The following is a 12,794-nucleotide window of genomic DNA, read 5'->3' as shown; positions in this document are numbered from 1 at the left end:
AGACTGATCTACATGACTGTAATAAGGCCAATCTGGACATATGGAGTTGAGCTTTGGGGCTCCATTAAACCTTCGAATTCCTCACGTATTCAATCCTTACAATCCAAAATCCTTCGTAAAATCCTCAATGCTCCTCACTTTGTCACAAATAAAATCATACATAAAGACCTTAACGTTCCCTATGTAACTGATCCAGCTCAAATCATGTATCACTCCTTCCATTATAAACTCCCTAACCAGTCAAACCCCCTAGTTTCCTCTTCCATTCTTGACAATCCTCCGAGGCGTACCAGCTAATGTAAAATGTCATTAGAGGGCTACCAACGGGTAGTTGCTCTACACGCCAGTAACCCTCCATTTTAACTAAGATCAAATTTACTGAATGTAATATTTAATATACAGTTGTAAATTTCAATAAAGATATTAAAAAAAAAAGTCTAGTATATGGTTGAAAAGTTTTTTTTTCTTATTAAGTTTAATATTTCAAATAAAAACCGATACTTAATACATTCATTGCCTAAAGGGCATTTAAGGTAGGTTGTGGGATCCGCTGTGTGCAAGAGATCATTGTGGCGGTTACTTGCCGTCTGCGGTGACATGAGTGGGTTTCAGAGTTACCTACTTATTTTTATTTAAAAGCTAGTATGGTACATGAGTATGAAGTTGTCATGACAGTGATTACGGACGCGTACCTGAGCTACTGCTCTGGTCCTTTGATTAAATAATTGACTTATCTAACTCAAAATGAATATTTCAGATCGAACTCGTAGTTCCAGGATTTAATATATTTAAAAAAATAAGTCTTAAACTTTATTAATTAGTATGGATTTAAAATTTTCATTACACCATTATGAAAAATTGGCATACTCACAGTTTATTCATATACATTCACATTTTAATTGTTACAACAAGCTGTAATTTCACACATAATACGCCATATTATGGTGAATATCTCCTCATTTCAAAGAAACATGAAGCTAGCTTTTGAAATTTATGATAGCTGGTACTAACAATTTGAGCGGGGAGAATGCTGGAAGAAGATAACGGTCATTAGAAGAGGAATTATCCGAACAACCACTGGAGGCAGGGCGCTATCAAAGAGCACACAGTGCAGGCGACTGGCCCTAACTGCCTCCCGTATTTCATGCCAGGGGCTCCTGTCCAATCTGCTACATGCCCTAGCTCCGGATTGATCTCACGTGAGGAGGCTACTTTTTGTGCTTGTCCAATTAGGAGCTAGATTGAGGAGGGGGTTGTTCCTCTGCCAGGTTGAATAGCGGGATCCCATCTCCGATTTGACGCACAATTTACTACCTCAACTGGTTGTTAATCCTCAGAAATTGATCAAGGCTGAAAAAAAGTATTATATCTTATAAATAATGTTTTTTATTGATCACCAACTAAATAAACGCGGTACAAAGGCATTTTGTAACCTATGAATAACGTACATACATATTTTTTTTTAATTAAAAAAACTTTATTTATTGATAGATATTACAATCTGCCCCACCGTTGTGGGCAATAAATAATAGTGATGAATGATCACATTCATACTAAAATAAAATAAAATAAGAATGAAAAATAAATAAATAAATGAAAGAAAAAAATAGTACATAGAAAAAATAAAATCTTCATACATATTTTTTTTTTTAAAAAGAGACATAAAACATAATAAATACCCCGTATTGGGAATATTGAAATATAATAGTGACATAATTTGATCAACAATATTAAATAAATAAATATTATTAATTTATAACATGAAATATTGAAGATAATTGCAAATGAGGCATCAATAAAAGCTTGGGAAACACACAGAAAAATCTATCTGCCCATCACTTCAGTTTTCTTTTTTTTTTGTAGTTCCAATATAATAACTGATATTTTTAATCATTATATTTATATTAACGTTTCGGTCACTCTCCCTATACTTTATTTAATCCGTATGTACAACAGACCCCATTATGATTATAGCGAGTAGGTTGGTCACAATCTCACTAGAGGAGATCATAACACAAAAAAAAACCAATACTTTTTTGCATTATGATCGACGTATTTGTTATTTTCTACTCTTTATTATATATTAAATTACAGTTAAGGGATACATGGTAATGAATGGCGAGAGTAGAGGTTTTCACGCCGTTTTCCCATTTTAAACGCTGTTTAAATATTGCTCAATTAAACAGTTACCTCTCCTTCCCGTTTTAAGTTATTGTGCCTATTGGTCCATTGGTATCAATCTGAAAATAACATACAGGTAATATATACAATGCTACTACTGAAAACTTAACTTAAGTAAACGAAATAACTGGGCTTAAGAAAAAATGCGATCATATATCTCAGCTGTAATTTAATATACAATAAAGAGTAGAAAATAACAAATACGTCGATCATAATACAAAAAAGGCTATCTTTCCCCGCCGGACCCGTCCCACTAAGACCCCCAGAGAGCGACGGTCCTTTATCACTTTTGAAATATTTGCTTAAAACGGGAAGAGGAGACTTTATGATAGTTTAATCTTAAAGTTATGATTACTTAAATTAAAGGTTAAATTAACAAACAATAATTCATCAGCATTCAACAAATAAGGATGAGCACTATGAAAGTTTGAGGTCTTGCCTTCATAAAAAATAGTTCTGAAGTACAAGAGCCGTTATAAGCTTTCGAATAATAGGTATGCAGAAATAGTGGAAGAAAATATATTGCATATCCAGGATGAAAGATATTTTCGCGCTGGAACACTACGAAATTAAATTGCGGTACATCCATTACACAACTTTCACTGACCAATCTATTTTGAGATGAAATTGATCTTCACTCGTTTCAAAACGGTAACTTATATATTATTCCAAGTGGCAATACTTTTCCCTACTTCCATTTACAGATCAAGTAAAAAAAAAAATAATGTTACGACGTTTCCGTGTGTCTGTGGTTGTAATGACAATAATCAAAAAGCTATTTATGATTGCATTAATTCAAACCATGATGACATGTAATATTTATTTTCTTCATCAATCAGTTATCAAGTTCTTTCATGTTTATAAGAATCAAACTCTTCAAGTGAAATAATCACTAACTAGTTATAAGCGAGAGTTTTGAATTTATTTTAAAGATAAAATTTACATTTTACATTGAATAGTTTTTTTTTTAGTTTACTTTCTCTTAACCCTTTTTCTAAAATTTTTGTTATATCTTTTCAATTTTCGCGTTGTGCATGTGTTTACTTTTTCAATAATGTTGAAAATAGGTCTTATCAAGTTTCTTAATGTCGGATTTCTAATATTGTTTTAGATTTTTATTTGGGGTAGACCTTAAAATTTTAAAATATAATATTCAGATTAATTACCATAGATAGTCTCATAAGCATTTTTTATTAGCATATATTAGAAGAATAGCTACAGCCCCACAGCCCCATATTCATCTTTATTTTTATAAAAAAAAAAAAAAAAAAGAAGAAGAAATTATAATAATACTTTTACCACACAACATTTAGTTCGAAATTTATATATTTGCTATGTAAATTATTCGTATTGAATCATACCTTTCATTTTTTGGTTTTAAAGGACATGATTTATTTGAATAGTTATTAATCATATTTTTTTTTTGGTTTGTTTACATTTTTATTACCATCTTCGTTTTTTGTTTGGTTTTTAGTAGAACTAATTGACCTAATCATCCTGCGATTGATTACATAAATTTGTAACGACACTCACCATAAACCTTAACGATAATTGATTTCGTAAATGGAAGCATTCATAATTCAGTCGTGAGGTACCTGAATCATTTAACATTCAGTAGCTGCTTAAATCAATGCCCCCAGTAACGTGCGCCGTTCTACAATTTTAATATCTCTAATCGATCAAATTAGCAAGCATTAATATATTTGCATGAATTCTTACTTTAATTTTATTATGATATTAACTGCAAAATTACTTTTCTATAAACCTAAAAACTTATTAAGAACAGTAAACAAAAAATTGTATACAACTACATAAAAACAAATGTTTTAAATACTACTGTCTAAAAATATATACTAGTATATAAATGCTGATGATTTTTTTTTTTTTTTTATTACACAGAAAAAAATTACTCTGATTCTTCCCAACACCTATCATTAAGTAGATGAAATGTCTCAGAGACTTGCTTAGTAACAGCAATAACTTGTAAAATAAACCGTGGATAACAGGGAAACCGCAGCTGGCCAAAGTGCACAAGTGTAGAGACTTGCCCACCCCACAGTTACCACAGTGCAGTGTAATAAAAACAAACATAAAATTAATTTAGTTAAATTAATTTCAGTGTATATAAATTATTATAAATAAGTATTTAGCAGTATTCAAAGAATAACATTAGTGAAACCGGGTACAATACCCCTTTATTATAAATTTTATTTCTACATAAATATAAAAATTGTGAGAAGATTGACCGGGTTCTATGTCTTTATTGATCGTCATCCGAACTATCTTCGAAGAATCTACTTCATACGGTCAATCATACTTTCTTCTTCAAATATTTATGTAAAAATGTTATTGTTTTTAAGGTACTAATATTTTGTCTTCTTCAGAGGCAAAAAAATATTTGTTCTTCTATAACATTTATATCTTATTTATAATATTGGAATATAGGGAATCTTCTGAGCAATCCTTATTACCTTATAAGAATTCGGCTTTCGTCAATCCAGTAGTAAGACAGTTCTTCAAATCCCAGTTAGTATATTACGTCCCGTACTTGCTATTCTATTCTGTTTAAAAACTAGAAATTTAAGCAGGGAGCCCGAAATTGTAAAACCTTTACACACAACTCCTGTCCGTATTTCAAAAGTAGAATAGAATGTACTGGTATCCCTATATCAAGAGAGAAATGCTTTATTTAGCCATTCTGCCCAGATGCATTGCTTTGCCAAAATACATAGCATACCAATCAATCCATAATCGGACATATATAAAATTTATATATTTACATGATATAACAAAAACGTATATATATGTTTTTCCTCCTTTTTTCCTTTTACAATCAATACTCGTCTACACACTAAATATAAATATTTTATTTTTTTTTATTTAACAATTTCATTCCATTTAACAATTTTATTTCATTTAATTGACAAATTTATTCTCCCTAATTCACTCTCTCAGACCCTCTCCAGTGATCCGCTACCCACGTTCGATATGATAAGAGCTTATTTCACGACCTGTCTTAAACTAATAAATTTACTGGCACCCTTGTTGGGTTACAAAATATTTTTCAGTTACCTAAAAAAAAATATATAAAAATAAAAATGTCTTGACGATTATCCTTAGAGCGGAAAATACAGTGCGATGTAAATGCTGGAATGGACTGTACATTCAATATTAAATATTTTATTTTTAATTTCTTGAGAAAGGGATATTCGTTTGTGATCACCTTGTCACCATCCACCACAAATAAAGAACCCCTCTCCACTCATCTTTGATTTCTCTATAAGCATATATAATAAATTTAATTATTTGATTCTCATAAATAGTACATAATACTTAATATGCAATATTGGGACCAAATCACGTATTAGAAATAAATTAAGTTATATACTGTTTTTCTTTTTCACTTCTAACATTTTATTCAATATATCGTCTTGTAGTTTTCCTTATAATGCTTAAATACTTTTTTGAAGTTAATAAAAATTTATCTTTATTACCTCAGGGGATAGTGGCAGGTAAACATTGATATTGCATTTTTAAAACATCCGCATCGATTTACGCTTAGGGGATAAGGTTAATGGCTGCCAGAGGAGGTAACGCTATCTAGTTGAGATAGAGTTGATAGCGGAGATGGATATAACAGGGGAATTGGAGATCAGCATGTAGGAATGACCTCGGGGGCGTGATATTGCTACTGATGGCTTCCAACACCGTACCGTCCCTCTTTCTAAGACTAGTCACTCGGCTGGAATATTTGAAGTTCTAAAGTATAAACACATAAGAAAAATATATAAATGAAATATATATATACACACACACACACACACACACACAATTATCAAACAAAAAATGATTTGATTCACTTTATATAATTTATTTTAGTTAATTTAACGTAAAGTTTAACGTTCATACAAAATTCGAGACAATTCTCATTATTCAGCTGTTCTTCTAAAATAAAAATGATAAATAATAATAATAATAAACTGGAAAATGTCTTGGCATACAAAAAAAAAAAAAAAAAAGGACAGACAAATTGCAATTTCACTAAATAGACAGCAATGCAACTATAAAAGCTACATAGATGGGACACCATAAAATTTAAAAAGTATATTGAATAAACATAAATTAAATATTAAAAACTACAAACATCTTAATGCCAAAGCATTGGCTTGACAAGTATTTTAAATAACCATGAATTTAATTTAAAAGAATAACAAAATCTAAAGAGATGGGTGTAAGTAAATATTAAAAAATAATTTGAATCTATTAAAATATATGTATATATCAAAGGTATTAACCATAATTAATGATTAGATTATAAAAAGATTAGTACACAACAGAGGGATATATGATTAGACAAAGTCCAAAGTTAATTACATTCAGGGCAGAGTGAAATTAACTAATGAAGGGAAGAGAAGAAAATCGATGTTCATTTTTGAGGAATATTTGAAAATAATTAAGTATTTTAAAATATATAATTCAATTTAAGATAATAACAATTTAGAAAAGTAGAGGTTTTAATTTTTTTGAGTTAGAAATAAAATAAGAAATGCTTATGACATATGTAATATAAAAAAAAAGAAAAAATGTCTTGTATTAAAGATTTAGATATGAAAGGTTCAAATAATCAAACTTGAAAATTATCTATCATATAATTTAAAGTAATAATCCGATGAATCAGTACATACAATCATATACTTATGATCACGTATCCTACGAATGAGAAATGCAGAGTTCTTATACAAGGACAATATCTGAATATCAGAAGCCTTCGAAGTCAAAAAAGTTCTGAGACAAGGAGATGGACCACCAATGCTTATCAACCCAGCTCTTGAAAAAGTGATTAGAAGAACACAACGCGAAAATAGTGCGGTGCACGTCAGATGAAACATAAAATACTGGCGTACACGGACGACTTTGCGGCCCTATGAAGTAACCAAGACATGGAAAGACACGCAAATATTGTATTAAGAGAAGCTGAGGAAATCAGCTTGCAAGTAAATGAAGGTAAAACTAAAATATATGACTGTAAGTCGAAAAAAACAACATTTCAACATTGTCTGCAAGTCATTCCGAAAGTAAACATTTTCCAATACCTCGGCTCCTCAGTTACATCAATAAACAATCAACGGACTGAAAAAGATCGGCGTACAACAAGCAAGAATTGAGCCTTCTCTGTATCAAGAATACTGAAATCCCGAAAAATCTCAAAAAACCTGAAACTAAGGGTGTATATGCCAGCTCTGATATACGACTGCGATATCTGGGCTTTAGCAGGTACCCTAGAAAGCAGGATCGAGAAAGTTGACCGGAAAGTCCTTCATAAATTACAGGAGCGATCTGGGACTGGAGGCTTAAAGCCAAGCCTGGGAGGAGGAGAACTAACTGTGAAATGCTTGCAGAGTCTGGTTAGTCAATATTTCATGATATGAAGGCAAGAAGATTAAGATGGGCGGGACATTTGGCTCGAAGCAATCCATCAGGATGCCTCTACACAACAATGAATGTCAGTATAGTAGGGTAGAGACAACGTGGGAGGCCAAAAACCAGATGTATATGCAGGATCAACTGAGTTTCTAAAGATCTACATTCAGCAAACTAGAAAGCAATATCCCAAGAAAGGCAGGCCTGGAGAAGGTTGGTTCTGGTGGCCAAAGATCTACAAAGTCTGTAAAGCCAAACGAAAAAATAAATAACATAAAATACAAAATAAAATAAATTAGTACTAAGCTTAAGGCCTAATCTCAAAGACTTTTTGAAAATTTTAAATTCATAAATAATTGTTAAACAAGCTGTGTAAATAGTAGATTGTATTTAAATAATATTTTAATTAATCGTAATATATTTACTGATAATCAAAATTTAAAAAAATAAAAACCTGCTAATAGTGTATTATTTTTATTTTAGAAATAATAAACAGGATAATGGGCAAATGGCCTGTAGCAGTTTGAAAAAAAGTAAATATGAAGTACTAGCAAATTCTTTGAAACTCAAGTGAAAACTTATATGATTTTATCCCCACTTCAATATATATATATATCATGTAATTATGAAGTAGTCACATCAATTATGAAGTAATCTGAAGAGGTGGCAATTAGAATTTGTCAAAGTGTTTTGATCTAAATTCTAAAGGATAGTTGATTAAGTTTTAATGAAGGACACAAATGATAACCTACCTCTCACTGCCTTTTGAATCCTGGTCAAAGACAGACAACAGAGGTCAGAATGATTTAGAGATATAAGGATTAAGACGAAATCCCCAGATCAAGAGATAAACCCCAAGTAAATCGCCTTAACACCATCGCCTTCCCTTTCTTCTTTTAACCTTACGATTCAGACAGATAATAATATTACTGGAAACAGCATAATGACTCAAAGCTGTCCTTAAAATACATCGATTTCTACAAGTAATCTTCAATTGAAGGGAAACTCCACAATGTCAGATTACTTCAGCAGTAGCTGATTTTATTTCATTTTACTTAGTCTTAAATTTTCAGAAATAATAAAATAAATATCCTATCAGTGCGAACTAAAAGCGAAATATACAGAAAATATTATTGTTATTTTGACTAACTGCGATTTAACAGACAGTTATCAATCCTTACATAATAAAATTGTCTATGTTCTTAAAAAAATATAAATAATGCTTATATTCAAATATTATATATCTGAACTATTTTTGAAGCGATTATAGCATATAATTATACATTTGTAATGAACATAGCAAAGATTTCGTGAGAATATTGACATTATAAATTTTAAAAATCCAGAACATTCTCCCTCACTCAGTCTCCAATGACTATCAATACAATTATTTCATTGGATAAGTGCTGAGATCTTTGAGTTGTGCCTTGCATTCTACATATGGATGAGAAGGCTTGTTTCTGGGTTCTCTGGACAGATATAAACACTGTTTATAAGTATTAATTTAATTTATTTTAATTTTCTTTACCTAAGGTGTTAACTTAGTTTGCTATTTTTTAACACATTTATCTATTTAAATTTATTTGAGATGTTCATACTTTATTTTATCATTATTATTATCCATTTAATTTTATATTACCCCACACTGCGCAAGCGATAAAGGGGATAAAATGATTATAATGATAATGATGATTAATTTTATATTTATATTTTTATGTATGTATCGTATGATTAAATAGTTATTGTCCTTGAGTGTGGCAGATTTTATTATTTCAATTTAATACTTAAAGAGAATGACGCAAACTATTATGACAACTATCCAACTAGATTATTTCAGAACATATACAACTATATAATTAATAAAAAATTAAAATTTAAGGGTCCTTAGGGATATAATATTAGTTTATCTATCAATAATATTAATAATCAAGAACATCTGTTGACCTTGTTGCACAGATCAAATATTATAGTTGATACGAAAAAATTTAACGAGGTTATAAAAATTTTGAAAAAAACAAACTAAATTGGGCCCGAAAAAAGTATTACGCAACGTTATTTTACCTTCCAAATAACACCAACTTTAGAGCCCATTTTTTTTGTTTTTAATTATCGTTTACATTTACGATGTAGTTAATGAGACCAATGTTTTGTGAAAATAAAATACATAAACTTGCAAATTTCTTTCTGGATTTTAAAGGTGCTCATTTCGGTGTACTACTATGTCAACACATTAGGACAACAACTAAGCACAAATCAAAATATTTCTATGATGAACTTATCAGGAAAATTGTGAAAGGGCATCGATGCACAAAGATTAAGATGATAGAAAGAAAAGCTGTCAAACTGCTGAAAATCAAAGAATACCATATCAGGGCGATTCTTAGATAAAGGACGATTTTCAATAAAAAAAGCAAATCCAAAAATTAAAAAAAAACTACTAAACTATCGACCGAAATTTGGACACCAGCTCATCTAAATACTTTAAAGTTAAAATGGTTTTGCTCCTATTATCAGGAACCTCTTGAAAACTGCCTATTTATCAGAAAATAAATTTCATAAAAATTAATAAAATGAGTTTAAAGTAAAATGCATTTTTTTAACTAGATCTTGTGAATGAAAAGGTACTCTTCCTTATTTAATTATTTATTTTATTCATTATTCATTAATTTAAATATAGTGAATCACAAAAAAAAAATAGAAAATAACAGAAGCAATATATATATAACAAAAACATAAGTAACGCTATTAATTTTAAGACAGATTCCATAAATTTATGTACACACTACATAGATAAAGTAAGTCATTTAGTAATTTAATGTATAATATTATTAGTTAGAAGAATAAATTGAATACATTACATGTATTGATGTGATATTTATATAAAAAAGAAATTTAAAAAAATATTGCTAGTAAATTAGTCATCTTTTGTGGAACAGATGTAGAGTCTTGACTTGGTTATAATCTATTTGTTTTTGTTATTAAAAAATTTATGTTAGTGACAACAATATGTTATTATTAGAAATATAAGACCAATAAGGAGTAAACAAAATGTAATTTTAAATAGATATTTTAGCAGGTTATTGTTTTAAATTTTTTATGAAAGAATTTCTTATGTATCGATTAAATGTTGTACGCATGATATGTATTTAATAATATGTTGTAGATACCTGATGATGTTGTGACAACTCTGAAACGTTGTTATTATTTATTAGTAATATAAAATAAATAATAATACAAGAAATAGTACATTTTCATCCACAAGATGTTATTAAAAATGAAATTCTTCTAATAGAAAAAATAACTTTAAAGAGCATTTTTTTCTTTTAAATTGTAGATATATTTGTTGGTATTAATGACTTAAAACATCTAATTATTTGTTTTAACATCAAAATCTCATTTTAAAACTTAATTCCTACAACATTAATATCTAGCATGGTTATCATTTATTGGATTCATAACATTAATTAAAAATATTATTCGTTAGTTGAGTAAGTTCTAAGATTCTAATCTGGGCTGATAGTGTTGCAAAAAGGTTCCTATATCTCATATTTAATCAGCTTTTTTATAGCATCGATATATGGCTTATTGTTTAGATGAATTGGATTTTATTACGGTGTACTGGCCGTCACTTTGTCTTCCGTCAGATGTTTTTATCTTTATAAGATAAACCTAATTTAAGAAATAGTGTTACCCATTGGCCAATTGGGACCATACGCAAGCGCCGGGGCTTCTATCGTAAATTTCTAACAATTTTTTTTTCTTTATTTCAGCGTTTCTTACTTTTTAAATATTTTAGCTAGTGTATTGATAACTCCAAGGAGTCGGGTTCAAATCCGGTTTTATCAGATAATTACTTATTCAGTTATTGTAGGGTCCACATAGCCTCATAAAGTGGGTACGGTACCTTTGATTAAGTAAAAAAACAGTACATTGTAGAGTGTATGGTCAATAAAGGTATCAAAATAGTAAAAGAAAACTATTTATTGTAAACTAACGTTATTTTACTATTTTGATACCTTTATTGACCGTCTATTTATTGTAAACCAACGTTATTTTACTATTTATTGTAAACCAACGTTATTTTACTATTTTGATACCTTTATTGACCTTCTATTTATTGTAAACCAACGTTATTTTATTATTTTGATACCTTTATTGACCGTCTATTTATTGTAAACCAACGTTATTTTACTATTTTGGTACCTTTATTGACAGACTATTTATTGTAAATCAAAGTTATTTTACTATTTTGACACCTTTATTGAAAGTCTATTTATTGTAAAGTAACGTTCTTTTAATATTTTGATACCTTTATTGACCGCCATCCGGACTATCCACCTACAACCTATTTCATGCAGACAACTATCTTCTTCCAATATGAAAAAAACAGTACTTCCTGGCAACTGAACCCCTGACCCTCCATGGTTCGTAGCGGTTCACATCATTACTATATTGATTATTACTGATCATTAACTACAGTTGTTCAGAAACTTAATTCTCTATTTAGGAGGGCCCCTATATCTTATAATGTCCGGAGTCACCACTGGGTTAAAGACAGTCCTGATCCCATATTTTATTCATACGTACGAATCTACTTTCCAGTATTGCTGTCACAAGTAAGCCTGTCATATCTTTTTTGTGGATATTTAAGAAACAACTAAGAAGTATCATTTGCTATCGTATTCAGATGTATCCTAGAAAACTATGTATAAAATCTTTTTTTTTTTTTATTTCGTATAATATTTTGAGCTTTTGTCATCTAATTCCTTAATAGCTTTTCAAATAATAACTATGTTGACATGACGTTGGATAATAATATACCAAGTGACTCTCGGCTGCTCAAGAGCTTGGCAAACATCTGTAGGGGAAGCTGCAAAGGCCTTAACACAATCCAGCCTTGAGAGGCTAGTGCTTCAACTAATTCGATATAGCCAGTACAGGTAGCTCTTACTAACGGAATTACCCCCTAACTGGCTTCTCGGCTACACTCTTGTGTGGCCGCCACTAAATAAAAATTAACCTTTGTTGGATTTTCCAATTGAAGCCGCCTTAAGTACTGTAATATATTTTTAATTAGTTAATTATTAAGACTCTAATCCGGTAGATGTCTTTAGGTAGTCTAAAACTCCCATATATCTTTGCTAAATGTTTACTAAACATCCATAGCTATTCAAAAAGAAAATTTCTATTAT

The 12,794-nt window shown here is 29.9% G+C and overlaps 1 protein-coding gene across 1 annotated transcript in view; it reads left to right on the top strand.

Moving 5' to 3' along the window:
• Positions 1–12,794, top strand: part of LOC106687239 (uncharacterized) — a gene marked incomplete in the record, with an annotated part of 403,205 nt that overhangs the window by 26,170 nt on the left and 364,241 nt on the right.

Source organism: Halyomorpha halys, unplaced genomic scaffold, assembly GCF_000696795.3.
Source record: "Halyomorpha halys isolate HHAL.00 unplaced genomic scaffold, Hhal_1.1 Scaffold934.1, whole genome shotgun sequence".
Classification (NCBI taxonomy): domain Eukaryota; kingdom Metazoa; phylum Arthropoda; class Insecta; order Hemiptera; family Pentatomidae; genus Halyomorpha; species Halyomorpha halys.
Note: the sequence above shows the minus strand (reverse complement) of the source record. Positions and strands in the feature narration are given on the sequence as shown.